We start from the raw sequence: 12,584 nt of genomic DNA on the forward strand, positions 1-12,584 counted from the left end.
AGTATTAAGTGACAGAGCAGAAACTGACAGCCAGTTTCTGTCCACTGCCCAGCTTTGTATGACTTGGTATCTTGTGAAGAACTTCTGGGCTTGCTGCTAAAAGAAGAAAGAGAGGAAAATAGCAGAGAGAAAAGAGCTTGCAGAAGCATGGTTAGGACAGAGAAGTTGTGATACACCTTCATTGAACTTAATTATGCTCCTCAGTGGACAGATGAAACATAGGAACATGCATTTGGGCAGGCACTTGTCTTTGCAGTAGGGACAATGACTAGAAAAGAGGAAACAGTTTCCCCAGGCTTGGCCTTACCTCAGTGGCTCTAGACAAAAGGTCAATATCTATTTTCCTAAATAGATTAAAAATTCCATTGGAGTTAGATAGGGGCATATAAATAAAATGCAAAATAAAATGCATTTTAGAAAATAAAATGCAAGATAGCCAATTAAATGTGGTATTCACATAAAATGACTAACTTTTTAAAGTATAATTATGTCCTGTGCAATATTTGGGACATGATTATACTATGTTTTTTATTATTTTTCTGGAACTCAAATTTAACTGTTTATCCTATGTTCTGACAACCTTTGTCAGGAACTACATCTGTTCTTGCTCCTAGCACAATAGCTGGAAATACAACACACAGGTAATCATCTAGTGTCTGATGAATAAATGAAATTAGTTTATTCTGGCAGTGCCATGTAAGGTGGATTGGCATGACAAGAGACTGAATTTGGAAGGACTAATTAGCAAACTGTCACAATCATCAAAGGAAAGGGTCATAAGGACCCCAATAGGATGGTGGCATTGAGGCAGGAAAAGTGGAAATTTGAAGGAGGAACATTTCCAAGTAGGATTCAGGATTTGCACAGGTGTGCTCGTGCATCAAACCAACATCTTGAGGAATAGGGAAACTCATCATTCCAAAGTACTAGTGATGAAGGTCAAAAACAATGAAAAAGGTGGAAACAAATACAACCCCTCTCATTGACACACTGCTTCACAACTTTCAAAGTATCTCTCTTCTACATCATTCCTATTTCTAGGAGAGGCTTGTTTCTGAAAATACGGTCATTTTCTTCATAAATGCATCAAATTTCCCAGTCATTGATCAGCTCCGAGATGTTTGCCTTCACTTCTATGTAGTTTTAATGAATTCTTTGTGCTTAAACTCCGTATTTCTCAGTTCCAAATCCTTTATTTCTGAAGCATCAAGTAATTTTGTATTAGATATAACAAACCTCTGGTGCATTTGTGTTAACAAGTTGGTTTTTAGCCATCAGATTTTCTAAAAATGGTCTCTAACTAGCCGGCAATGAGATGATGACCAGCCAGAGGCTAATTTCTCTGGTATTTCTTCCTGATGCCAGAACAGGTGGAGGTTGACAAGTCACAAGCTCCCACTTCAGATAATAAAGATGTAATTCCAGTCATTCAAGTTTGTGTTGAAAGCAAATCTCTTCATTCCTTATTTTTCAATTAGTGCCGTGTGTAGCTGCATGGCCTCTAGCTACGGGAGGCCAGATGAGCTCATACTCTTAACTAGATGCCTGGGCAGAGACCATGGCTGACATTTCCTCAGCCACTCTGGCAGGGGTCTTGAACATTTTTCCTCGGCACACACTTGCCTGAGAGTGGCCATTTGAAAGATCAGGTGTGATGCACGAGTGGCCATTTCAAAGATCAGGTGTGAAGCGTGAATGATTAAATGAGTGAGACAATAAGAAGGCAGCGGGGTGTCTACTGGCAGGAAGGAACTTTGGCTTTCTAACTTCACACACCTGACTGTGAGTGAGCACTCTCTCAGTTAGATTATTCCAGACCAGAGGTCAGTACACGTTTCCTGGAAGGGGCCACATAGTAAACAGCTTTGGTTTTGTGTTATATGTAGTCTTTGCTTCCACCACAACTACTCAGCTCTGCCACAGGCAGGATGAATTTCCTGACTCCCACCCTAGACTTAAGCTTCCTGACCTGAAAATGATAATAATGAAATCTATATTACAAGGTTGCCGTGATTAAAAATATCTATCTGCATAAAAAACCTAGCACAGAATCTAACACATAAATAAGTGTCCAGTAGATGCTAACCAGTGTTGTGATTATACTCAATGAAATTTAGAGCTGTGAGGAATCTTAGAGATTTTAGTTTTTTGGTTTTTTTTTTCCTTTTAAAAGATGCCTAGTTGGGGGACCTAGAGGTACAGGGACTTAACTAAGTTTAGTGGAATCCGTTCCCCACAATTCTGTTCATAGCACCACTTTCAGAATTCCCAGTAAGTATGGCAGCATCATAAGCTGTATCTTAATGATGTTTGAGCATTGAGGCAACATGCATGCATTGGTGATCAGCCAGTTATGAGACCTGCACTGGATAATATGACTGATACAAAGATCAGTGAAGTTCTTATCATTGAAGGTCTAGAAGCATTTATTTGCCCAAATAAATATAATGATATCATGGGAAGTGACAAGTATCAAAAGAGTGAGCATGTGCCAAGTTCTCTGTGCCGCGCCTTTTACTGAGGTGCTTGTGTGTCTTATCTCATATGGTCTCCTTAACAGTTCAGAGTATCAGCATTTTATCCTCGAAGACACTAAAGCTCAAAAGTTGTCATTTGCTTAAGGTCAAGAATTAGCAACTGCTGAACCAGGGATTTGAGCTTGTTTCCATAATTGTACAGTGTGCTTTTTACCAGCCATTGGAGAAGACTTCATGGACAAAGTGTTTTTCTGTTAGCAATTGCTACATAACAAACTACTTTAAAAAAACGGTGTTTAAAATAATCATGCTAGTGATTCTGTGGTTCAACAATTGAAGCTGGACCCAGCTGGGTAGTTCTGAAGGTGTCACATTGTGTCCCTCATGTGACTATAGTTACCTCAGCCACTCTGGCAGGGGTCTTGAACAGACTGGGGTTGCTGGTCTAAAACAGTCTCACTCATATATCTGGTGGTTAGTTCTGGCTGTTAGTCTGGGGATAGTAGGTGGTATGGCCATCTCTGCTCCACGTGACCTCTCACCCTCCCTTGGGTATCCCAGGTTTCCTCATGCAGTGGTCACAGGGCTGCCTTCTAAGAGGGTGGTAATAAGAGTACATGAACTTTTAAGTGCTTGGAAGTCATGAAGCAGTTCTTTCACTGCATTCAGTTGGCTAAAGCAAGTCTCAGAGTCAGCCCAGATTCATTGGCTTGGGGAGATAGAGCCCACCTCCTAGGGAGAGAGCAGCAAAGTCAAAGTCATATTGGGAAAGGGTAGGCAGGCAAAGATGGGAGGAATTCTTGATGTATTTGCTAACAATCTACCTCAGTCATAACTGAGCTGCAACTTGGGCCCTAATAGAAACAGAAAGCTTTGGAAAGTATTGACTTTGGCAGAGCAGGGATTGTAAAGAACAGCATTAGTCTTAGCCAAGAATGGGGCCACACACCTGTATTATAATATCTAGGAAACTGTCTCTTGCCTTTGGTCTAACAAAGAAACTGCTCTTACTACAGGGAGGGACATAATCACAAGAGTGGTTTCCACGTATATGGTGCTTCTGACTTTTCAGAGGATTTTCATTTCTGATATAATACATCAAATGCACTATATAGTGTTGTTGTATTTTCTTACTCAGAGGAGGGCACGGCTACTTCCTCCTTTCCTCCCTGCCATTTGGTGTCATCTTTGCAGCAAAGCAGATTCTCTGCTCACTTTGTAGAGAAAATCGTGTGGTCCATCAGCAGTGATAGACTGTGGCTGAGTGTCAGCCCCAGCAGCTGTTTTGTTGTGAAGATGAAAGTTTGATGGACTTGAAGATGGAAGGGAAGAAAGAGGAGAAATTTGATTTCATTGGCAGCTGTCTTACCCATCTTCATTAAGATGGACTGTGGACACTGCAAGGCCATTCTGAACCAGTGGTCATAAAATTAATAGGCACCACTCAACCTAGGCAGCTCATATTGCTGCTTGAGATCTGTCATCTGGGTGGTTATTGCAGAGAGAGAAGGAATCTCCTGTAGGGAACACAATGGTCATTGTGTGACAGAAGTGAAACTGAGAGAAATAGATTTTTCTATTAGCTGCAAATCAAATCCTTACACATCACCCCTTGAAGGTGACAGCACCTGATTCTCTAAGGCAAGGTTCAAGCAAATCATTCAAGCTTCTAGAGACAGTATGGGATTGATCCCTGTGTGTGTGTGTGTGTGTGCTCACACGTGTGATGAAAAACTAGGTGACTCCTCATTTGCAGTCTTGGGCTTCACTGAGCATGTACATATAAGGAATGGATTTGTGGACTGCAGGTTAGAGTGGGGAACTGAGATGCAATGTGAAGAGAGGAGTAGGAGAGAGGATCCAGTCCTAATTAGGGGGATCTTGAAATGACTGGCCAATAATATTCAGTTCCCCAGATTTCTGGCTCTGAACTATTTCCCTCCAAAAATATTTGCTGAACTGGAGACAGCAAAACACATCCTTTTTTTTTTTTTTTTTTCTGATGATCAAGCATTTCAAATGGCAGCCTGCCACGCCTGTCTCTCTCCATTTCTGAGATTCCTTTGTGTTTCAGTTCAACACTGCTCATCCCATGGGTTATGATGATAATGATAGCAGTTACCATATATTGATCCCTTGTTGTGTGCCACGTGCTTTATAGATGTTACAATGTCTGTGATCCGTAAAAGAATCCTTTTAAGATAGGTATCATCATCCTTAGGAAACTATGGCTCAGAGAGATTAAGTAACTTGCCCAAGAACATACAACTTGTTGAATGGCAGGGAAGGGATCCAGAACCCCAAAGCCCATATCCTCCTTCTGTACTACCCTGTCTGTTCAGGACTGGGGGCAATAGGAGATACTCTGTATGAATGGTATAAAAGGGCTTTTAATTCAGCTCCTTCCTAGATCTTCTTTGGAAAGTCTTCTGAGCTGGCAGGAGGTCAAAACGCCAGCTATTTCCCCTAATAGCGTTATTGGAAAGAAAGTAAAGGTCGTGGGTAGTAGAGACTTGTGGAATCAGAAGGGACTTGCTAGATAGATCACTTAGTGACCCTACTCTAACATATGCTCCAGTCACTGTTGCTATATAACACAGAAAATGAGGGCTGGATATGCCAACAGGCACAACCATGGGGTTGGAGTTAACAGCAAAATGAGAATGCCTTTTTTCTGCTCCTTACTTTTTCTCCCCTACAACCCTACACATTTCTTGTGGAATACTTTAAGTTCTTTAGGTGTCACATTAAAGAATAAAGTAAAAGACACTCAGCTGTGATCAACTTAGGCCAGGGGTTGGCTGATCTTTTCTGTAAAAGGTCTGATAGTAAATATTTTTACCTTTCAGATGTGAAGGACCTTTGTTGCAACTTTCTAATTCCGTCCTTAGAGTTGGGAGGCAGCCACAGACCCTATGTAAATGAATGGACATGAGAGCATTCAATATAATTTTATTTACAAACACAAGGAGGGCTGGGTTTGGCTTGCCAGCTCTTGTATGAGCTGTTAGAGGTGTAGCTCTCCAGGGGAAATGTCCGTCTCCACACTTTGGGATTTGTGTTCTAGTAGTAAACATAGAGTGGCAGTGATTGGTAGTATTCTTGGTGGTAATAATAACAGCAGTAGTAGCATCAGCAGCAACAACATCATCGCTTTATGTTTGCTTCATGCTGTCAGGCTTACAAACAGTTTAGACAATTATCATCTCACATAATCCTTTTTAAACCCCTGCTGATAAACTACGTAAGCAAGGGAGACGTGCCAGCTGAGCAGTGTGGCACAATGAAAAGAGAATGATGTAGACTGTACTTAGTGGTGGAAATCGGGGCTGTGGGGACTCATGAACATAGAGAACAGACTTGTGGTTGCCAAGAGGGAGGGGGGAGGAAGTGGGATAGATGGAGAGCTTGGGGTTGGTAGATGCAAACTATTACATTCAGAATGGATTAAGCAGTGAGGTCCTGCGTATAGCACAGGGAACTCTATCCACTCTCTTTGGATAGAACGTAATGGAAGATAATATGAGAAAATGAATGTATATATATACGTGTGACTGAGTCACTATGCCATATGGCAGAAATTGACTCAACACTATAAATCAACTATACCCTAATAAAAATTTATTAATAAAAATAAATAAATATGCTTAAGGTTTGAAAGAAAAAAAGCAGTTGGGGCTATGGGATGCAAACGTCTAGAGAGGATAGTTACATGCCTCATGGCCTCCTTAGGGGGCAGTTCATTTCGTGGCATGAGGAGTGTCAGGGTTTCCCAAACACACACTTGCCAGTCAGTTCCAGCTTTGTGTTTAAACCTATGCAGAAAAGAGAGACTTGGTCTAAGAGGTTGTTGTCTGAGGAGAGCTTTTCATCTCTGCCCCATCACCTTTTTGGACCCCAATATGTTGGTGAGTAGCTCTGAAAAGTGACCTGTTAACACCATTCATTCAACAAGCATTTATTTAACACTTAGAAGCCTTCACTTGGTGCTAAAGGTAAATGGGTCCATGAGGCTCCTGCCCTAAAGCATCTTGGTTCACAGACAAACACCCTCAGGCACATGCCACAGACCCTGGCCATCCACTCTGCACTTGCCAGCAGCCACAGTGCTAGGTGGGTTTAGGACGTAAATGTCTGGGACTGATTTCTGGTTCTTCCACTTGCTAGTTGTATAACCTTGGGCAAGTTCTAGTCTTTGTGTCAGGCTTCTTATCTGTAAAATGGGGATAATATGTTTTTAAACTGTGGATGGTGCAGATTTAAGATCTAATACATGTGAAGTGCTTATTATGCCTGGCCTTTGCAAAAGCTTTAATAAATGCCAAGCATTATTACTGTTGTTGTTGCTGCTGCTGCTGCTGCTGCTGCTGCTGCTATCGTTGTTGCCATTGTAATTGCTGGTAAAAAGTAACTCCCAAAACTACCAGGCAGCAGACCATGCAAACCTTACTTTTTTCTCATGGACTTCAGAACTCTAGCTGCTTAGTTCTTGGGAAGTTTTTCTAGCACCTCGGGTCCCCTAACCAATGTATCTTTTGAAATTTGTTGACAAACACAGAGTTAAATAGGTGAGCAGCATTTGTCTCCTGACATTTTATAGATAGGAGACCTCTCAGAGGTTATCTAGGCCAGAGCCACATTTTGGAGAAAAGGACCTGAGATTCATAGAAAATAAATGACTTTGTCAAAGCAATGCACTTGAGGCAGAACGAGGGCTAGAACTTCAGCAATTAGGTTTTTTCATCTGGATTTAAAAGTCCTCCCCCACCCATTTCTAAGTTATCCCAATTTCACCTAACAGTTTCCTCGTATTTACTTGATTAGTGTAAAGATTCCATTGGTTACAAAAGATAAATTAATAAACTAGCATGTAACCTCCTGAATCCCAGGAGCTTCACCTCATCTGCCCTCAGTTTCCCCATCTGTCTCTATATTGAGGGAAGTTACATTTAAGGGTTTCTAAAGTGGCTCTCAGTTTAGATAGGATATGGTCTTAAGGAATAAAATGGGGTCAGAGTGGGATGCTATTGAAATCTTAGTGGCAATGACATTGGGATATTCCTCTAAATCTGTGGTAAGTTCAAAAATATGATCCTTAAAAAACAAACAAACAAACAAAAAACTGAAAAGATAGTTGTGTTCTAGTGTGAAAGAGCCACAAGGCTTTGCAAAAATGTGCAGTGTGATTCTGTTTTGGAAATGACCTGCATCTATTGACCCTAAATTGTTCTCTGTTTCTCTAGAGATTCCTGCTCGGCTGCAGAGCTTCCTTAAGAGCTAGGATGCATTGTCAGTTGAAATTCCCTCCAGGGCGACTGGCATCCATTGATTCTATTGTATTTGTCCTGTAGTTGAGGGATCAAAAGTAAGACATCACAGCCACACTAGGCAGTATATTCCCTCTGAGGACAATGCAGTCATCCTGGTTGAAACTGCCTCATTTGACAACTCTTCATTTTTATTCTTCATTATCACACCTCTTGCATGCCCTTTGCTCTTGACATGGGACACTTGCTTCACAGCAGTCAAAAAAAGTGTGTTTTTATATTTAAAAACAAATACCATTTTTATATCATTCTTCCCCATCAATATACTTACCTAGAAAGCATCTTTAACCTTAGAGGCAATGCTAGATGCTTCAACAGAAATTAAGGTATATATCTATAACTATATAACTATATATAGTTATGTCAATACAAGGTTATTTGTTTGCTTGGCTGTTTTTAATGGCTATTCATTAATACCATGATCTTATCTGGAAAACTCATTTAATCTGCCCAGAACTTAGAGGGTGTTGTTCACATCCTCTGCTGCCAGATTTCCAAGGTCTCCTGGCAGTTGGTTTCTCGCTTTCCTCTCAGCCCTGACACCTAGTTCATCATCAGAGATAAGCCCCAGTTGTCTGCAAATTGCAATCGCATCAGGTCTGCAAGATAGCATCTTGTTTGACTCTTCTCTGCGCCTTCCATTAACACTTCAGGACCAGGGCTTTGGGAACAGCCGGACCACATCACCACATGGGCGATTGTGGTTGATGAACAGATTCCAGTTTTCCCCATTACTGGCTTCATTAAACTTGACAGCCTTTTTAGTTTCCAGATAGGGTGAACCTTTTTTTCCCTGACCCTTATTAAGAGCTGTCTCCTTAAGAAGGGTCGCTTGGGAAGGAGTATGTGGGGGCCACTCCTTCTACTGGTTGATTTTGGTCAACAACCTTGATTCAGCTTTTAGTGTTCTTTTACCTCTGTAATTATAATAGCCATCATTTATCAAATGCTGACAATGTACCAAGCCCTAGAAATGATCTCATTTATTCTTCTTGATGCATAGGTATTATTATTATCATCATCATCCCCATTTTCTCAAAAGGAAACTGAGTCTCAAAAAGATAAAATAAGTTGCCCACGTCTCACATCAATAAAAGGGACAGAGCTGGGAATTGAATCTGTAAGTCTCGACTTCAGAGCTTGAGATTTTAACCACCCTGCTCTACCACCTTTATATCACCTTCAGCTGCTTGATTATCGTTTAAGGTAACCCTTTAAAATCCTTGCTTTTGTTCTGATTTTATCAGGTGTAATAGTTACCTATTGTTTTATAACAACTTACCCACAAACTTAGAAGTTTAAAACAATAAATATCTCGTTTCGTTTCTGTGGGTCAGGAATCTAGGAGTGGCTTATCTGGGTGGTTCTGGCTCTGAGTATCTCATGCTGTAGTAGGTGGCCAGGACTCTGTGGTCTGAAGGCTTGATGGGGTTTCGAAGGTTCACTTGCAAGTCTCCTTTACATACCTAGCGAGTTAGTGCTATGGCCCATTGACAGGAGGTCTTAGGTCCTCAACAAGTTCAGGCAGGGTCTGCTCTTAATTTTATTTCACCCATAGATCAGTTCAGTCTGAGGTAAAGCAGCCTGAGGTTTTATCTCCGCCCATTTGTCTAACATTCTTTGGGTCAGGCCATCTGTATTAGTTTGCTCAGGCTGCTATATCAAAATATCATAGACCCAGTGGCTTAAACAACAGAAATGCATTTTCTCACAATTCTGGAAGCTCAAAGTCTGAGATCAAGGTGTCAAGAGTGTTAGTGTCCTCTGAAGCCTCCCTCCTTGTCCCATGGATGGCCATCTTTTCCCCAGTTCTTCATGTGGTCTCTGTGTGGTTTGTGTCCTGATTTCCTCCTCTTACAAGGACACCAGTCATTTTGGATGGGGGCCCACACGACCGGTCTCATTGAACTTAATTACCTTTTTAAAAAACCCTCCAAATGCTCTTACATTCTGAGGGCCTAGGGGTTAGCACTTCATTATATACATTTGGGGAGAACGCAGTTAAGAACCATCTTGGGCATGTGCCAATCTTGGGAATTCCCTCTTACATTTTCTTACCTGTAACTCGAGCTTCATTTCCCTGTACTTACCCTCTCTGTACCTCGTATCATCAAGACCGTTATGTAGCCAACCTTAATAGTTAGTTGTTTGCACATCTGGCTGCCTATTACATTTGAAGGACTTTGGATGCTATACCCTAGAGTCTCTGCAGTTATATTTGTCCTTAGGACTTCCAGTGACTTCTCCGGAAAGTTTTAAATTCATATGCTGTGTTCTCCTAAAGAAGCTATGGCTATTGTTGTCCACATTCGTATGAACTACTTTTCTGAGCAGAGAAGAGAGGTTTTTGGTTTTTTGCTTTTTAAAAAAATTTTAATAATTCTGAGGACTGGGTCTACGAATCTTTTTTATCCCCTATCTTGGATGCACTGCAAATGTTCTAGGAAGATTTGACTCCTTGTAGGATGGTCTGAGGACCCGGTGAAAGTAAACTAAAGAACAAAATCAGAAGTGTTTGTCTTCCAGGAAAGAACCTATTCTCATGAAGAAAGTGGCAGGGAACAAATTAAGATTATGCACTGACTCGTGTAGTTACCAGGGTTTTTTCCTCATCAACCCAAGGGAAGTGTTCTAGTCTTCTGCCGGGATGCCTGCTTCTTTCATGCCTGTGCTCCATCCTCTGTGGCTGCACCACAGCCCAGTTTTCCTTTGAATCTTGGCAGCCCATGAGTTATGTTGAAACTCCCAGGTGATCTTAATGTATCTAATTTCCCTCATTGTGCTTCTCTTATCCTGTAATATGCTGTTAGTTGATTCCAGTTGTCTAAACATGATGGGAAATAGCCAGAATTGTTGTAATGGCACCATTCAGTGCATTAAGGATTAAAATATGCCTGGTAAAAATAGGGAAAGCTTACAACACCTCATAGCAACATGGTTATTAGTCTTTTCCTCAAGCATACTTTGATAGGTGTTCAGGAATAATTCTTTTCAAGTTCTGAAGTGTGTGAAGTATACTATATATTATTCTAAATGTAGGACAAATGCTCCAATCTGTTAGAAAAAAGAAAAGGAGTCTCTGTGGAGAAACTATTTAAAAGATTAAATGAGCCTTTCCTGAAGTATGGCTTGGTGGCAAAGAAAGGGAAACTACTACCATTTCCAAAGGTTACCAAAAGTAAAATGGAGAATAAACAACAACAAAAAAAATGCAATAGACTATAAACACAGATACTAATACCTGGACAAAAATCAAGTACCTAAATACTACAGTATAAAGCGAAGAGCACTATTGCAAAATACCAGATTTTTCTCCAAAATTGGTAAAAGTTATGTGGTTTTCTTTACTAACCATGTTAATCATATTCCTGAATTTATCCTATAACATAGAAAAGTAAAATCAAACCTGAGCATATTCTTGCTAGCTCTGCCCATTGTGTTAGCTTGTCCAGAACAAGCTATAATAGAAGGAAGCTATGCCTTAGAAAACACTTCATTTAGTACATTTCAATGCCACTCAAAGCTTTATTTCTTAATATGAGCTGTTAGTTGTTACCAGAAAGCAAGCAGAACAAGATACGGCCCTTTGGGGAGACGGTTAAATAAGAAATACATTTCCAGATGTTATCACCTGGAAGTAGCACTCTGAAATCATAGACATCAAAATTAATTAGGCTGAATCCATTGCTTTGTTAGGCATAAATCTCTGACTTCGCTTCATCACTAAGAGGAGTGACTCTTACATCAGGTGTGTCTTACCCTGTTCAGGCTATTGTAAGAAAATTCCATAGACTGGTAGCTATAAAAAACAGTAATTTATTTCCCACAGTTCTGGAAGCTGGGAAGTCCAGACTCTGGCAGATTCAGAGTCTGGTAAGGGCCCGCTTTCTGATTCAGAGATGGTACCCTCTTGCTGTGTCCTCATATAGTGGAAGAGGCAAGGGAGATCTTTCATAAGAACACTGATTCCATTTGCAAGGGCTTCGCTCTCAAGACAAGGCCCTCCCAAAGGCCCCACCTCCTAGCACCTTCACCTGGGACATTAGGATTTTAGCATATGAACTGGCAGGAACACAAACATTCAGACCAGCAGAAGGAAAGTGTGGTTCCTGTATCTTTTTATCTTCCATACTGTGTGTTCCAAAGACAGAAACAAGACTGAGAACTCTGGGAAAATGTTATATTAATCTACATCACAGGAGTACCGTGCAAACATCCTGGCCGTCAGCACCCTACACATGCATCTGCTCCTTTACCCAAAATGAACATTTAGTGGAGACACTGAGGAAAAAAAACAAAAAACAAAAAAACAAACAAAAAAAACGTGCATCAAACCGGGATTCCATTACTATGCCCCTCATGGGTGTTAGTGGCAGAGATTTTTTTTTTTTTAATCCAAACAGGAAACCCAATCTCTGTGAGGCATATTGATCTGGGTGATTATTAAAATATTAAACAACCCATAGGAAGTATGGCCAAGCAAAATGGACTCTGCCCTGGGTCTCCTGCTGAGATAGGCATTGACCCTTCAGTTGCTAAGTTTTGGAAAGAGGGAGTAAGGCCAGGATGGTTAGTGATAAAGGTTTACTTGAGATGGTCACTCTGCCATCTACTTATGCAAGTATTTTAACACATTCATAATTGATGAAGCTCTCTGTGTGCACATCTGCTGATATAGCCACTGAGATGCAGACTCCACCAGGAACTCCACAGGGGGACTCTCCTCTGTCGTGCCGGCCTCTTCCTGTGATATCTCTTTTTCCCTCTGTCCCTCTATGTT

The 12,584-nt window shown here is 40.9% G+C and overlaps 1 protein-coding gene across 6 annotated transcripts in view; it reads left to right on the forward strand.

Annotated features, from left to right (window-relative positions):
• The window catches only part of NRXN3 (neurexin 3), a 1,579,386-nt gene that overhangs the window by 1,029,534 nt on the left and 537,268 nt on the right, over window positions 1-12,584 (forward strand). The window lies entirely within an intron of this gene.

Source organism: Phacochoerus africanus, chromosome 9 (genome assembly GCF_016906955.1).
Source record: "Phacochoerus africanus isolate WHEZ1 chromosome 9, ROS_Pafr_v1, whole genome shotgun sequence".
Taxonomy (NCBI): Eukaryota; Metazoa; Chordata; class Mammalia; order Artiodactyla; family Suidae; genus Phacochoerus; species Phacochoerus africanus.